Source organism: Rattus norvegicus, chromosome 11, assembly GCF_021556685.1.
Source record: "Rattus norvegicus strain SHRSP/BbbUtx chromosome 11, alternate assembly SHRSP_T2T, whole genome shotgun sequence".
Classification (NCBI taxonomy): domain Eukaryota; kingdom Metazoa; phylum Chordata; class Mammalia; order Rodentia; family Muridae; genus Rattus; species Rattus norvegicus.
Window position 1 is genome coordinate 40,242,552 of NC_141544.1, and position 14,031 is coordinate 40,256,582.

The 14,031-nt window shown below is 42.7% G+C and overlaps 1 long non-coding RNA gene across 2 annotated transcripts; it reads right to left on the bottom strand.

Annotated features, from left to right (window-relative positions):
- Positions 1 to 1,121: 1,121 nt before the first annotated feature.
- On the bottom strand, positions 1,122 to 6,277 carry LOC148002495 (uncharacterized). Of its 2 annotated transcripts, none has more exons than XR_015633227.1 (3): positions 6,081 to 6,277; positions 4,632 to 4,868; positions 1,122 to 2,395 (listed from the first exon to the last, which is right to left on the bottom strand). It is a non-coding gene; the product is annotated as an uncharacterized LOC148002495 (long non-coding RNA). The 2 variants fall into 2 exon arrangements; XR_015633226.1 differs by lacking the exon at positions 6,081 to 6,277 and adding an exon at positions 5,323 to 5,511.
- Positions 6,278 to 14,031: the final 7,754 nt, after the last annotated feature.

Here is a 14,031-nt window from a genome sequence, read left to right on the forward strand (position 1 = left end):
CCAGGATTGCTTCTTCCTGATGATATGCCCTTCCTGTCATTGTTACATAGCCTCATGATTCCTAGGCACTAATGACCCACTTCATGACTACTTCTGACTGACTTATGGGTAAAGACCTGCCCTTTTGCTATCCCACCTAGAGACTGCTTATTGGGTTATGACACAGTAAGATCAACAAATCCAAGCCCATCAGGACAGAATGCTGGTAGCCAGTGAAAGACAGAGAAGACAATTGGCTTCACAGAGCTTTCAATGTAGTATACTTTCTAAATGTGACACTAATAGAACTCTCAAAGATTTAAGACAGGTCTTGGATTCCAAACCTTTTTCATTTCTTGTTACATTTTCTACAGACTGTTCACCTAGGAATCCAGCTCTTGAATTGCTGACAAGTGACCTTCCAAAGCAATGTGAGTATGTTGATATGTTATTTGATATAATTATTGTAATAAGTGACCTTCTATACAACCAAATTCAGAACAAAGCCCTGAATAGTTTACTTAGCCTCTATACTATGATTCCTCTTTGTTAAAGAATGCTTACAGTGGTGGGGATTGGGCAATCTGGCTTGCTGATTTTGAGGTCGGACTTACAGGTGCCACATGCCACTGCCTATTGGTCTTTTGGCTAGTCCAGTGGGTACAACTGCAGCCATTAGGATTCATTGAGATTTGCCAAGAAAAGACAGATAGTGCCATGTCTCTGTGTGAGAAATACCACAAGCAAAAGCAATTTGGGATGGAAAGAAAGGGAATTTCAGTTTACAATTCTCAGGTTATACTCTACCACTGAGGGAAATCAAGATAGGAACTCAAGGCAGGAACTGAAGTGGAAGCCATGGAAGAATGCTGCTTATAGGCTTGCTGTTCCTGACTTGCTTGGTTTCTTCTCTTATACACCTTAGGACCACCTGCCCAGGGGTGGTAGCTCCTCCAAAAGGCTGGGCCCTCCATATCAATCATTAATCAAGAGAATGCCCCTATAAATTTACCTACAGACTGTTCTTATGGATTCGTTTTCTCACTTGAGGGTCCCTCCTTTCACATGAGTGTAGCTAGGATCAGAAACAAGCCATCACATATTAATTACAACTTACCTCACAGAATAGACTATGGTCCGCATTTGACAGTGGAGAATCTTAAGTATTTTATTTTAACACATTCATAATTTTATTTTTAACTAATTCATTTATTTACTTTACATCTTCATCACAGCTTCCCCTCCCTCTTCTCCTCCCAGTCCTCCCCTCTCACTTCCCCTTCATCCCCCTCTTATTCCTTTCTCCTCTGAAAAGGGGAGACCTCCCATGGGTATCAACCCGCCTTGACTTATCAAGTTGCTGTAGGACTAGGTGTTGCATCTTCTCCTACTGAGACTAGACAAGGCAGCCCAGTTAGGGGAAAGGGATCCAAAGGCAGGTGACAGAGTCAGAGACAAGCCCTGCTCCTGCTGGTAGGAGTCCCTCATGAAGACCAAGCTGTACATCTGTTACATATGTGCAGTGGGCCTAGGTCCATCCATGCATGCTCTAAGGTTGGCAGTTCAGTCTCTGTGGACCCCTATGGGCCCAGGCAGTCATAATTTTATATCCCCAAGAAGTTTGATTTTTTTAAACATCATATAATGGTAGAAATGCGTGGCATTGATTATCAGAACAGGCAATAAAAGCTCTCACAGTGCAGCCAGGAGGCCTCTCTTCACAGAGATTTCTTTGCGCACCCAATGAAGCCTGCCTAGGCAAAGTTGAGCCAAGGGTTTCTAACCTTTGCTTTACTCGAGGTGCTCAGTCCTGATTATTTTGTTTCCATGGATTATAATGAGTTCCGTGTGCCTCAGAAAAGAGCAAAGCACTCGAGATTTCCTAGACTGGCTCTCGGTATTCCCACCCCAGGTCAGGTGGTCAGTTGCCTTCAGAGATCTTTGTTCCCATATTTACATGCAACGTTAGTGTTTTCCTCCATAGGCCCATTAACCGCCCTTGGTGCAGGTTAACCAATGACCCCAAAAGAGGTCTCCAGTTGCTCTATAAGAGTGATGAGCAATTCACACCCTGCACCTCAGCCAACAAAAACCTTGCGCTTTTTTACAAGCAGCTGAAGTCCCGGAAGGCCATGTGACTCATGGCATGATATGCGTAGAAGAACAATAAAAACTTTTATAGCTCCAGGAAAGCCAGCAAGCCCCAGAAGTGCTCAAGGCAGGTAAACTGGTGTGTCCTCAGGTAGCCTCATGCCTTAGCAACTTCAGATGACCAGAGGTGCAATGCCTGCTTGGCAAACTTTAAGGCAGTCCTGCTTGGTGACAAGCACATTCAGGTTTTCTGAGAAACCAGGACAGTCGTTGTTGTCTTGAAGCGTGAAAGCGAAATGAGTTATGGATGGCATGGTTTTTCAGTCTGGAAAAGCCAAAAATGAACATCCCACTGACGCTTTGTTAAGAAATAGACATGTTCATAGATGTCTAATCAAGATATGCGCATCTGACAGCTGTCTTCCAGACAATGAAAGCGACTTTTGAAAAGGTAGATGTGCTTGCCTGTAGGTGTACCACTAGGATAACAGGGGTGCTGTCAGGAAGTGGAAATCCTCTCAGAGATTGACCTTTCCTTATAGATGAGCCTAGCAGGTCAATACTGACATGACAGAATGGTAGTAGCAGCACCCACAGTATGGAAAAGACTGCAATGGAGGAGGAAGTGGAGGAAGAATCTTTCCCACTACCAGTCATTTATAGCATATACTCACTGAATCTATGGAGTTTTTACAGTCTCTCTCCTATGTCTCTCTCTGTCTTTCTCTGTCTCTCTGTCTCCCTCTGTCTCTCTCTCTTTCTCTCTCTCTCTCTCTCTCTCTCTCTCTCTCTCTCTCTCTTTCTCCCTCTGTGTGTGTGTGTGTGTGTGTGTGTGTGTGTGTGTGTACACTACTATCTATTTAACAAGTACACTGGCTGGATGCCTGAAATGCTAACTGGATTTCAAAAAGATGTAGATTTCTTCAGAATGGAAAGATGAGATGTCCAGAAACCTTTTGGGGAAGACAAAGGCATCTAAACTGATTCAAAACTACCCTGACAGCCTGTGAATAAAAGGGCCAATGTCTGAACCCCAACCAGGTGTACCTCTGAGCCAAACAAAACAGCAATGTCTAGGCAGTTCTGGCTTAATCACCCGGCACCCATCGTTCCATTCAGATACGCTTGTGTTAATGAATCCACAGATCCCTGGCTTTTACTAATGATCTCAGTTGGGATTTTTTTTATCCAGCAATCTTCCTCTGTTTTTTAACTCTAGGCCTTGCCTGTGAGAATTCCTATGCCAGAGGAAAATATGTTTTTGATTTTACAAAGAAACATTACCTAAATTAATGTTTTCTTAGTAACAGTGTCTTCATATTACAGACCACCTTTCCATCCTTGGGGAAAAAGAAAAGCAACAAAACACGTGCAAAGATCACCTCCATCTACCACAGAAAACCTTCCCTTTCTCCCATCCAAAACTGCCACCTCTCCACTGCCAAAAGTAATTCTCACAATCCCTTAGGCTTTCCCTCCAGCTCTTTAATTTCCAAAGTCTGGCTTAACAACCACAATTTAACTCGGGATTTGTGGAGATCAGACTCTAAGCGGATATGAATTCTTTTAATGGAGATACTCGCTTTTAAAACTCATACAGTGTTCTTAAATAAATTCACCGATAAGGCTGCTAGTCATTAGTTGATCACAACTGGTATTGAATTAATGTGTATTCTATTAATTACATCATACACAGGATCATGTGCTTAGAATAGCCCTGTCCAATAGAAACATAGTACGTATATTTACAATGTTGCATAGCCACATTCAAAAATAAAAAGAAATTGAAATTAATATCTTATTTAACTCAAACTGGTATTAGTTCAACATGTTCTCAATATATAATATTACTAATGACAAAGTTTGCATTCTTTACAAAACCTCATAATTGTGGCACATCGCATGACCAGCCAGCAGCTGGCCTAGTGCTCTGTACAGCCAGGTAAGGATAATCATGCAACCTATGGGATGCTAAGTGTCCAAGTAGAGTATCCACACCTTAAACTGTAAGTCTACTTCAAAAAGAAAAAGACAGAACATTATATTCTTACTAAAACATGATATTTATACCTATACACTACACTACACTATGATAATTCGATATATGTTTACAAGGAGTAGCGTTCAATGTAGTATTTCAATCTCTTCAACTGTTAGTCAATTTTATGTGTTGGGGATTTTGTGATGTGCTAATTATTTTTAAATACATCATGTTTGGCCCACAGTTCTCTTGTCCTATTAAAGAAGCAGCAGAGGCTGGAGAGAGATTGCTCGGTGGTTAAGAGACTTGCTGTGCAGTCCTAAGGACTGAAGTTTGGGTTCCAGAATGTAACAAACTACCTACCCCACACATACCTGTAACCCCTGTCTCCAAGGAGGAGAGAGACAGGAGGGTCACTGGGGCTTACCGGCATGGAGCCTAGCAAGAAAATGGAAGCCCAGCTTCCAGAAAGATCCTACCACGAGGAGGAGTAGGTTTGCAAACACTCTTACAACATAAACATTTAAAAGGAGCAGTAACCGGAAGTTCTCGTTGTGCACTATGGTGCTGTCATACTTACATATCCAGGCCCTTCCGGGACTTTCAAGAGCGTTGTTCCATCTTCTACTGCTCTCTCGACTGTGGATGTGATGAGCTGACTCAAGTTCCTGTTGGCTTGAATTCCCTGCTTTGATGGGCTGGAACCCGGAAGCTTTCTCCTGCAAGATGCTTTGTCACGGCAACCGGAAGGAGATTAAGTATTTTTTCTGTACCTGGCTGGTTTCGTTCAGCTCATTTCAGAGCGGCATTCACCCTGCTGAAAAGACAGTTCCGTTACTTTATATGACCCAGTAGTATTTCATTGTATAAGTATGACACTTTATTCTTTATTCACTCCTGACTGGATCGGATGAGTTCGTATTACATCTAGTCTGAAGATTGCTGCAATGAATATAGGTGTGCTAGTGTCTGGGAAAGATAATGATTTCACCAACTTTGGATATGAACCCAATGTAAAATTGCTAGATCATGTGGTTGTGTTGGTGATGGTGGTGGCTGTGTGTGTGTGTGTGTGTGCGCGCGCTTTAGCTATTTCCATATTAAAACAAAATCTATTTTTAAAATTTCTCTTCATTAGCAAATCAGGACAGGCAATTGTTTCCATTACAAATTAAGGGAATCCATTAGATTATTGGATGCTGAGGTTTAACATGTTCAGAAAAATGACTGAAGCTTTAATTCTAATTCTAAACCATGTTTTTCTGACTCACCTGGACAATCGTCTGAAACCCCACTGCACCTCTCCTGAGTATTCGGGTTCCTGTTTCTGATCTTCGGGAGGATGTATTTGAAAGTGCATGTTTCATTCGCAAAAAGAAGCGTCCGAAACAACAGACGTTTCCCACCGTTTTAGAGGTCAGAAGTGCAAGGTCTGCTTTTCTACGTGGTTGGACTGTAGTAAAGAGGCATCTCCTGGGATGCAGACAGCCAGCATTCACTGTGCCCTCAGGGGAAAGCCGTCTGCTCTGCAACTTCCTCTAAGACTCCTAAGCCCATTGTGAGGACCACGTCCTCCTTATCTCTCTTAAATTTATCATCTCTCAAAGCCCTGTAAGTACTTTCTATTGCCTGACAACTACACAGGATCTAGAATTACCTTGGAAACAAATCTCTGGGGACATCTGTGAGGGGGTTTATGGAAATTGAGCTCATTTAGGTAGAAAGACCTGGACTGGATGTGGGCAACACCATTATTTGGCCTGGGGGCCTCGACTGAATAGCAAGGAGAAGCCACGCTGAGCTCTAGCGTTTGTTTATCCGTCTCTGCTTCCTGACGGCAGAAGCAGTTTAACCAGCTGCCTTCCACCGCGTCTTCCCTAGCAGGAAGGACTACACCTCTCAAGGTGTGAGCCGAAGTAGACCGTTAAGTTGTGCGAGTGTTTTATCACAGCACCTGACTGACGCTGGCCCCATCTCCAAACACCATGGCAACCTGATTGAATATCAGACTTCAGTGTATGAGACTCACAGCCCGTAGCAGATCTGTAGGATCCAAGCAAAGCAGGACGCAATGTGTACGTTCCAGGGGATTTGACCTGAATCAGATGTCAGTCCTCCACAACTCCTGATTGCAAAACAGAGGACAAAGAGCATGTTTGCTGCTGAGGCTTACTACTCCTCGGCTTCTCCAAGTGTGGTTTCCATGTGCACCACCTCAAGGGCTTTCTGTACGGAACACAAACCAGTAACTCAGCTCCAAGGAGGACAGAGACAGGAGGGTCCAAAATGTAGCTTTGAAGCTAAGCAGTTATAACCTTAGGACAACGTCTAGAGAAATGATGTGTGGCCAGTTTAATTTTGTTTTCAGACAGGGCCTTCTTATAGCAAGTTCCTGCAGAACTCACTCTGTAGCCCAGGCTGAACACAAACTTCCAGTGACCTTTCTCTTCAGCCTCCTGAATGCTGGGATTACAGGCGTGAGCCGCCGTGCTTGGCTTCAAGATTGTGTTTTCTTGAAAGGTATCCATAAAGACAAACTAAAGGACCAAGTAATATGATGACTTCCTGCCTAATTTTACCATTAGAGACATTTCTAGTTTCCTTAAAATAAAAGTCACTTTATAAGGAGGAAAAGATTCGCTTAATGAATTCTGAAATAAAATATCATCGTGCTAAAAAGCAAACCATGAGTATCCACTAAAACCACTTTCATGGAACATAAATTTCATAGAAATAATGAATAATACTCATTTTTCTAAAGAGAAGGGGCAGTCATAGAGACTTTTGATGCTTTGTTCTATGCAAAGACAATGGAAATTGTCTGAAACTTATGAAAATTACTGTGAATTTCAGTAGCGTGTGATTATGGCACAAGCACCTCTAAAATGTATTAACCTTCCAATAATTTCAAGAAGCTGAAATCAAATGTGCTTGGCAACAACTGGGCATTTGGACCCCAACGAAAATACTTTATGTAGTTATGTAAGTGATAAAAATAAATGTTTTTTTTAAATCCCCAAAAAGGGTTCTAACTAGGAAAAACAGTCATAATTAACAAGATTTCATGCAGGCTGTCCGAGCCAAAGACAACATCTTAGAACAGCCAAAAGCGACGTCATTCTGGCCCTAGGTTTCTAAGATTTGACCACCTGTAAGAGATCTTTAAAATAGGTTTTAAAAATTAATTTTCCAAGTATGGACACAACCAAGCAGGCTCGCTCTTCTCTCTCTCTCTCTCTCTCTCTCTCTCTCTCTCTCTCTCTCTCTCTCTCTCCCTCTCCCTCTCCCTCTCCCTCTCCCTCTCCCTCTCCCTCTCCCTCCCTCCCTCCCTCCCTCTCTCCCTCCCTCCCTCTCCTCTCTGTTGTGCCAGGAGGAGCTGAAGGCACACATCAGCATTGGAAGCGGCTGTTCCTTCAGCCCAGAAGCCAGTGTTTCACCAGAGGTACCATCTGAAGGAAGGAACATGCGTCTGCTATTTCTGAGCACATTAAGCAGCCCAGAATTGGGCTCCAAGATGAAATATGCCCAGCGCAGTGTAACATTCACAATGGGGCTGTAAAATCATGCAGTAGCCCGACTGTATATTCATTAGGAGTGTTCCTCCTGATGCATGAGGGGGTAGACGTTCGCCGCACATCATAGCAGTAGTTTTTCAATGATGTTGCTTGCCCCTTGCTTTGGGAATTGTGAATAAAGGTGCTACAATTCTTGTGCGTGCAGGTTTGGTGTGGGCATGTGTTAATGCATGTATGAAAATAGTAAGGAACGCTACCGATGGTCACAGTAGCATTCTTTTTTTTTTTTCCTTTTTTCTTTTATTGGACATTTTATTTATTTACATTTCAAATGTTAGCCCCTTTCCCAGTTTCCCCTCTGGAAACCCCCTATCCCATCCTCCCTCCCCCTGCTTCTGTGAGGATGCTCCCCAACCCACCCACCCACTCCTGCCTCCCTGCCCTAGCATAGCATTCAGTTTTGAGAGAAACCAAAGAGCCGTGTTCCAAATGGCTATACCACTTTGCATCCTCACCGGCAGTTGCCAGTGTTTTGTATTTTCTTCATTATAAGGGTATGGTTGTGTCTGTGAAGGTTCTTCACAACTTGTCAACTTGACGGGATCTCGAAGGAACTGGAGATAATAACACCTATCTTTAAAGATTTTCTTGATCAGGTTGGGAAGATTCACCCTAAATGTGGGTAGAACCTTGGGGTAGCAGTCCAGTTAAGTCGGAACCGTGAGAAAAAGCTTTGCGTTTTGCACCATTGCCCTTGCATGTCACTAGCAAGTCCAGCCTGTTGCCGCTGCTGCTGCTCCTGTCACACTCCTTCAGTGATATCAGAGTCCAGCTCTCCAGGTTGGGGTTGCTGAGGAATATTACCTCATGTACAGCCAGAGGCCAGTCTTGGCCTGTATGCAGGGTTGCCCCAAGAGGAGATAAGGAGGAGGATGGAGATAAGGAGGAGGAAGGAGAGAGTCAGATGTGATGGTCAGGAGAATCTTGCAGCTCTGACTGACTAGCAATCAGGCTGCTTCTTTATTTATACAGGTTTCACAGAACAAGAACAGTCTGGTTATCCAAAAAGTACAGATTATATCGCTTTGTCTCTAGACAGGGTTTGATCTTTCATTACATGTCTGGGGTTACAAGTTCAGTCACAATTAGAAAGGACAAATGGAACCGATTTTATTTTTATTATTAGCCCTGTAACTCCAATTCAAAGAATCTAAAGAATGTCCCACCAAAGCAAACACATTTATTATATGGCAGTATTATATGGCAGCCTGCTTTTAGGCTGACAGTGTTTGTACTTTTGAAGCACACCAGACAAACAGAAAATATCTGAACTGGTCTTTTTGTGAATAGCAAATACTGATGCCTAACTCCTTTTACCGTATCATTTCATTATCTACGCTACAAAGTAGGAAATGGTTTAGTCAATATTTCGTATTTACTGAGTTTAATTCCTCCAGGGGTGTTTCCTGCTCAGTCCCTTATTGTTAAACTACATTTGGAGAGAACTCTAAGTGTATTGTAAAAACGTACTTATTGTAAAACGTGCTCTGTGTGGCCAGTCAGTTTGTCAGTTGTCTCTGTTTGCCCTTCACCAATTGTACTGATTGAGTACGCTTAGAGGCTGACGCCCCCAGAAGATTCCTGGAGTCATGACCTTTAGAAATCCCTAGGTTAGCTCTTGCTCCTTGTTCTTTCCCTTTTCCCCTCTTCCCCTCTGTTCTTTCTCTCTCCATTCCTCCCCCCTCCCCTCCACGTGCTCATGGCTGGCCTCTACTCCTCTCCTCTTCTACTCTTCTTCTCTCATTAAACCTTTCCACATGGAAAAAGAAAAAAGAAAAAAAGAAATTCCTAGGTTAGTGCTTATCACAATCTCCAGGACATAAGGAAGATATCCAAATAAGCCAGATAAAGTTATTTCCCTATAACCAGAGGGGATAAGATCCTGTAAGACTCAAACATAATTTTCTTGGGAAAAGACATAAAATGACTCATAATGCAGGAAGTCCCCATGAATGGAACACACAGAAGTGAAACCGTGAAAGTGAGAGGCAGGATGAGAGCAATTGTAGCGGTCAGCTGTGTCAAACATCTGTGCTAGCCTCATGCTTTTGCTGTTTCCAGTGGATGTGGCTGTGCCAATGGACCAAGTAGCTATGGGGTTCTTAGTGTTTTAGGTGTTCTAGAGAATATTATTAGACTAACATGAGTATACCGTGTCAGCCAATCTAATAGATATTTTAATACCTGTTCGTTTTATCAGTTCTGTGCCTCTAGAGAACCCCGATTAAATACTGTCCTGTGGTTGATTTAATATGCAGTTTTAATGACATGTGCACGGGAACAGCTTTCATATGCTTGGCATCTGTGCGTCTTCTTTAGTGAGCTATCTCTTTAGGTCACTTGTACATTTTTATGTTAGGGGTAGGATATTTTACAAGTTTGAAGATATTTTTCTAATACTTGAGATTATGGTAAATTATGTTTTTCCTTCCCTCTCCTGCCTCCAAACCCTTTCTTGTAGCCCTCCTCACTTGCCTTCATTCGTGGTCTCTTCTTTCATTGTTATTGTATACATATAAATTCCTAAAAGCAGGCTGTCATATGAATGTTCAGTCAGTATAATGCTGCCTGTGTGTGTGTTTTCAGGGTTGACCGTTTGGCACTGACCAGTGGCTGTTTAGTACTCCCCAAGGAAGACCAGCTCTCCTGCTCCTAGGTCCCCTTAGTTATCTTTAGTTCTTTAGTTGAGACTTCATGGGCTTCCTTGCATGTCCACTTGTGTCAACCTTGTTCTGCTCACGTTTGGGCAGTAATATTGGCAAGATTTTATGGGTGGAGCTTCTGATGTTACTAGGAGATACAATTGCACAAGGAACTCTCTAATCCTCTAGCTGTTACAATCTCTCTACCTCCTCTTCCGATGCATTCTGGGAGTATAAGAACAAATGTGTATAGATTGTTGTTAGGGGTTTGATGGTTTAGCAAACTAGAGGTTATAGATCCAATACCCTTGACATCACTAGTACTTAATTTCATAGATTTCTTGTAGCAGACATGATTTCCCTCCTGTTGAGTAGGTCTTTAGTCCAATTTAAGAGATCTATTAAATTTAGAGTTGGTTACTGCTAAAGTATGTGTGTCACTAATACACCCTTAAGGTTATCAAATTTGCATATTTTTCAATCCGGTTCATCTTTAGTGTTAACTTTAAGAGTTCTCTTGTACATTTTGCCTAGCAGGTCTTTATCAGGACACGTCTTTGAAAATCTTCCAATCTGTGTCATAGTGTTTTGAATATTATGATCAAATGACTTTGCAAAGGCAAAAGCTACTTCAAAAAAAATCATTTGATGTTATAACTGAACTTCAACAAGCGTACACACACACACACACACACACACACACACACACACACACACACACACACACAACCCAAAAAAACCAAAACCCAAAACACCCTGGGCTAGAGTGATGACTCAGTGGTTAAGAACACTGACTGCTCTTCCAGGGGACCTGAGTTCAACTCCCAGCAACCACATGGTGACTCACAACCATCTGTAATGGGATCTGATGCCCTCTTCTGGTGTGTCTGAAGACAACAACAGTGTACTCACATAAATAAAATCAATCCATTTTTTTTTTAAGCCCTAATTTAAATCTCATATGATTTCAGTACTAAACTTAAGCAGAGTTAACTGGAGTGCCTACAGTTCCCTTATATTAAGAGAGGAAATTTTGTTAGCCTTGGGGCCACTCCTTCATATCATAAATGGAGCTGACTGCAACTTGTGATTTCTTTTAAAATACAAGCCAGGCTAAGGTGGGACAAGAACTATTTCTTATCAGAAAACAGAGCGGGTTTATGTCATGCTTAAATAGTCTTGGACCAAAGCCTTCCTTGGATTAGAAATAAACCTTACTGTAACTTGCTATTGAGCACTGATGCCTCTGAGAAAACTTAATTCTAACTACAGAGAGAAGGTGCAAGCAGTAACCATAGTTAATGGATGACTGGTACATGATTTTAATACCATATCACCAAAAACCATGACCAGTGATAGAACCAAATACTCTCATCATAATCGATTTTACACCTCTTGGAAACATAGTGTGACCACAACGAAACAGAAAACGCAGGAATCAACCGTGTTGGTGGCTCTCTGTACTCATGGAACCCATTTCTAGTTAAAACTAAAAGGAATTTGTTACAGGATAGCCAAGCTTTGAGGACAGCCAGCTTCGAGATGTTCAAAGATCAGCTTTGGGGTGAGCTTCCCAGAGTACGTCTTAAAACTACACTGCACAACTGAGCTTCTGGCCTACTCATGGTCAGAAAACTGTGGAGTCAAGAAGCCACTACCTACTACATGGAATTGATAGTTCCATGCCAGGCCATCCAAGTCACCCCTTCTACAGCCACAGAATGCAGGAACTATGCCTTGTCCACACACCCGAGGAGCTGACGATTTCACATGGCGCTTGCAGGAAAACCAACTCTGCTTGCCAGCAAAATAGCAGAGTCAACACAAGTCCACCTGTACCCCAGGGTTCTGCTCATGTGGTCCCACCTGTATCCCAGGGTTCTGTTCATGTGGCTGTAAGGGACCTCTGAGACCTAAGTCACCTCTACAACCAGAGCCTTAGTGGAATACAAAGTAAGTTTTAAGGTTTCCAGCCTCAGTAATTTCAGGAGGCACAATAAGGGGAAAATAAACACACCAAACGAGGTAAAACTGTCTCACCCTCAAGGAGAAGAGAGAAGCAAGGATGGGACTGTCAAAGGAAAGCTTAGACAAGGCTTCAGAACTCCAAATGTGGACCCTGTGGACATAGATAGGCATTGGAGAAAGTCCCAAAACAACCAGAGCAGTCACCAGAGTGACTGAGCCCATCAGTATCAAATCTGTTAGAAGCCTGACCCCCAGCTCTCCAGCCTAGAAGCACTGAGCTAGGGGACCATGCTGAAAGAATAGGAAACTATACTCTGAAAAGCTTGAAAAGCTTTCAAGACTCCTTCTGAAATCTTCAAAAAGAGCTGTGCAGGGATGTAGCTCAGTACTACAGAACTTACCTAGCATGCACAAGGCCCTGAATTTGATCCCCAGCACCAAGTAAGTAGGGTATGGTGGGATAAACCTACAATCCCAACATCCAGCAGGCAAAGGCAGAAGAAGCAAAAGTTCAAGGTCATCCTAAGCAACATAGCAAGCTTGGGGTCTGTCTGGGCTACGTGAGACCCTCTCTCAGAAATAATAAAAATAGGGGCGGAAATGTAATTTGGGGGTAAAATGTGTACATATCATGTCTGAAGACCTAGGTTCAATACCCAGGATCAAAAACATTAAAAAACAAAAAACCAAGGACAGCCAGTCATGGTGGCACATGCCTTTAATCACAGTACTCGGGAGGCAGAAGGCAGAAGCAGGGGGCTCTCTGTGTGTTAGCTAGACCGGCCAAGGCTACAGAGTGACACCCTATCATCCCTCCCCTGCAGAAAAGGGCAAGTAAGGACGAAAGAACGTACAAGCACAAAGGAAGAAATTCCCTAAACGGACAGATGAACCCAAGCTTAACCTCAATCAGCAGTCCAACCAAATCGGTCTAAGACAAATGTCTAATATTAGATCAACTCATATACCTGCCACCAAGAGATGTTAGGAGTATAAACAAGTATGGTTAGTTTGGAGCGAGATGGGGAAGTATCCAGAAAAAAACTGAAATGTATGTGCACTAACAGATCTCACACCAGGAACTGTGTACCACGGTGGAAGAAAATTAAGGAAGTTATTCTCAAGAATTGCAACAGACAAAGCTGGAGAAAAGTCAACATTCATACATATAAAAAAATAGGTCTTCCAAGGAAAAATTGAGAGAGCACAGCCATTTCATTTTATCTCTTGTTTTCAGAGATATTTTAAGGATGTATGTGAAAATAACAGTAACAAATTCTTGTAGCACATGGCACTTTAAAAAAAGAGATCTCTGTATTATTTTTAGATGTTTGTGCGTATGTGTGCATGTATGCTGCCATGCCCCTGGAGGTCAGAGGACTGTAAGATAGGTTTTCTCCTTCCACTTTGTGAGTTTCAGGGACCTGATTGTGTGCTCAGGCTTGGCAGCACCTGCCTTTTACCTGCAGAGCCTTCTTTTTTTTTTTTTTTTTTTAATTGGATTTTTTTATTTACATTTCAAATGTTATCCCCTTTCCCGGTTTCCTGTCCATAAACTCCCTATCCTTCCCTCCTTCCCCCTTCTTCTATGACCATGTTCCCCCACCCATCCACCCATCCCTTCCCACCTCCCCGCCCTGACATTCCCCTGCACTGGAGGATCCAGCCTTGGCAGGACCAAGAGCTTCTCCTCCCATTGGTGCCCAACAAGGCCATCCTGCAGAGCCTTCTGGCCACCTTCAATTCTGTATTTGTGGATGCTAGCAGAGGACAGAAGATTTAACTCCCAGGAACT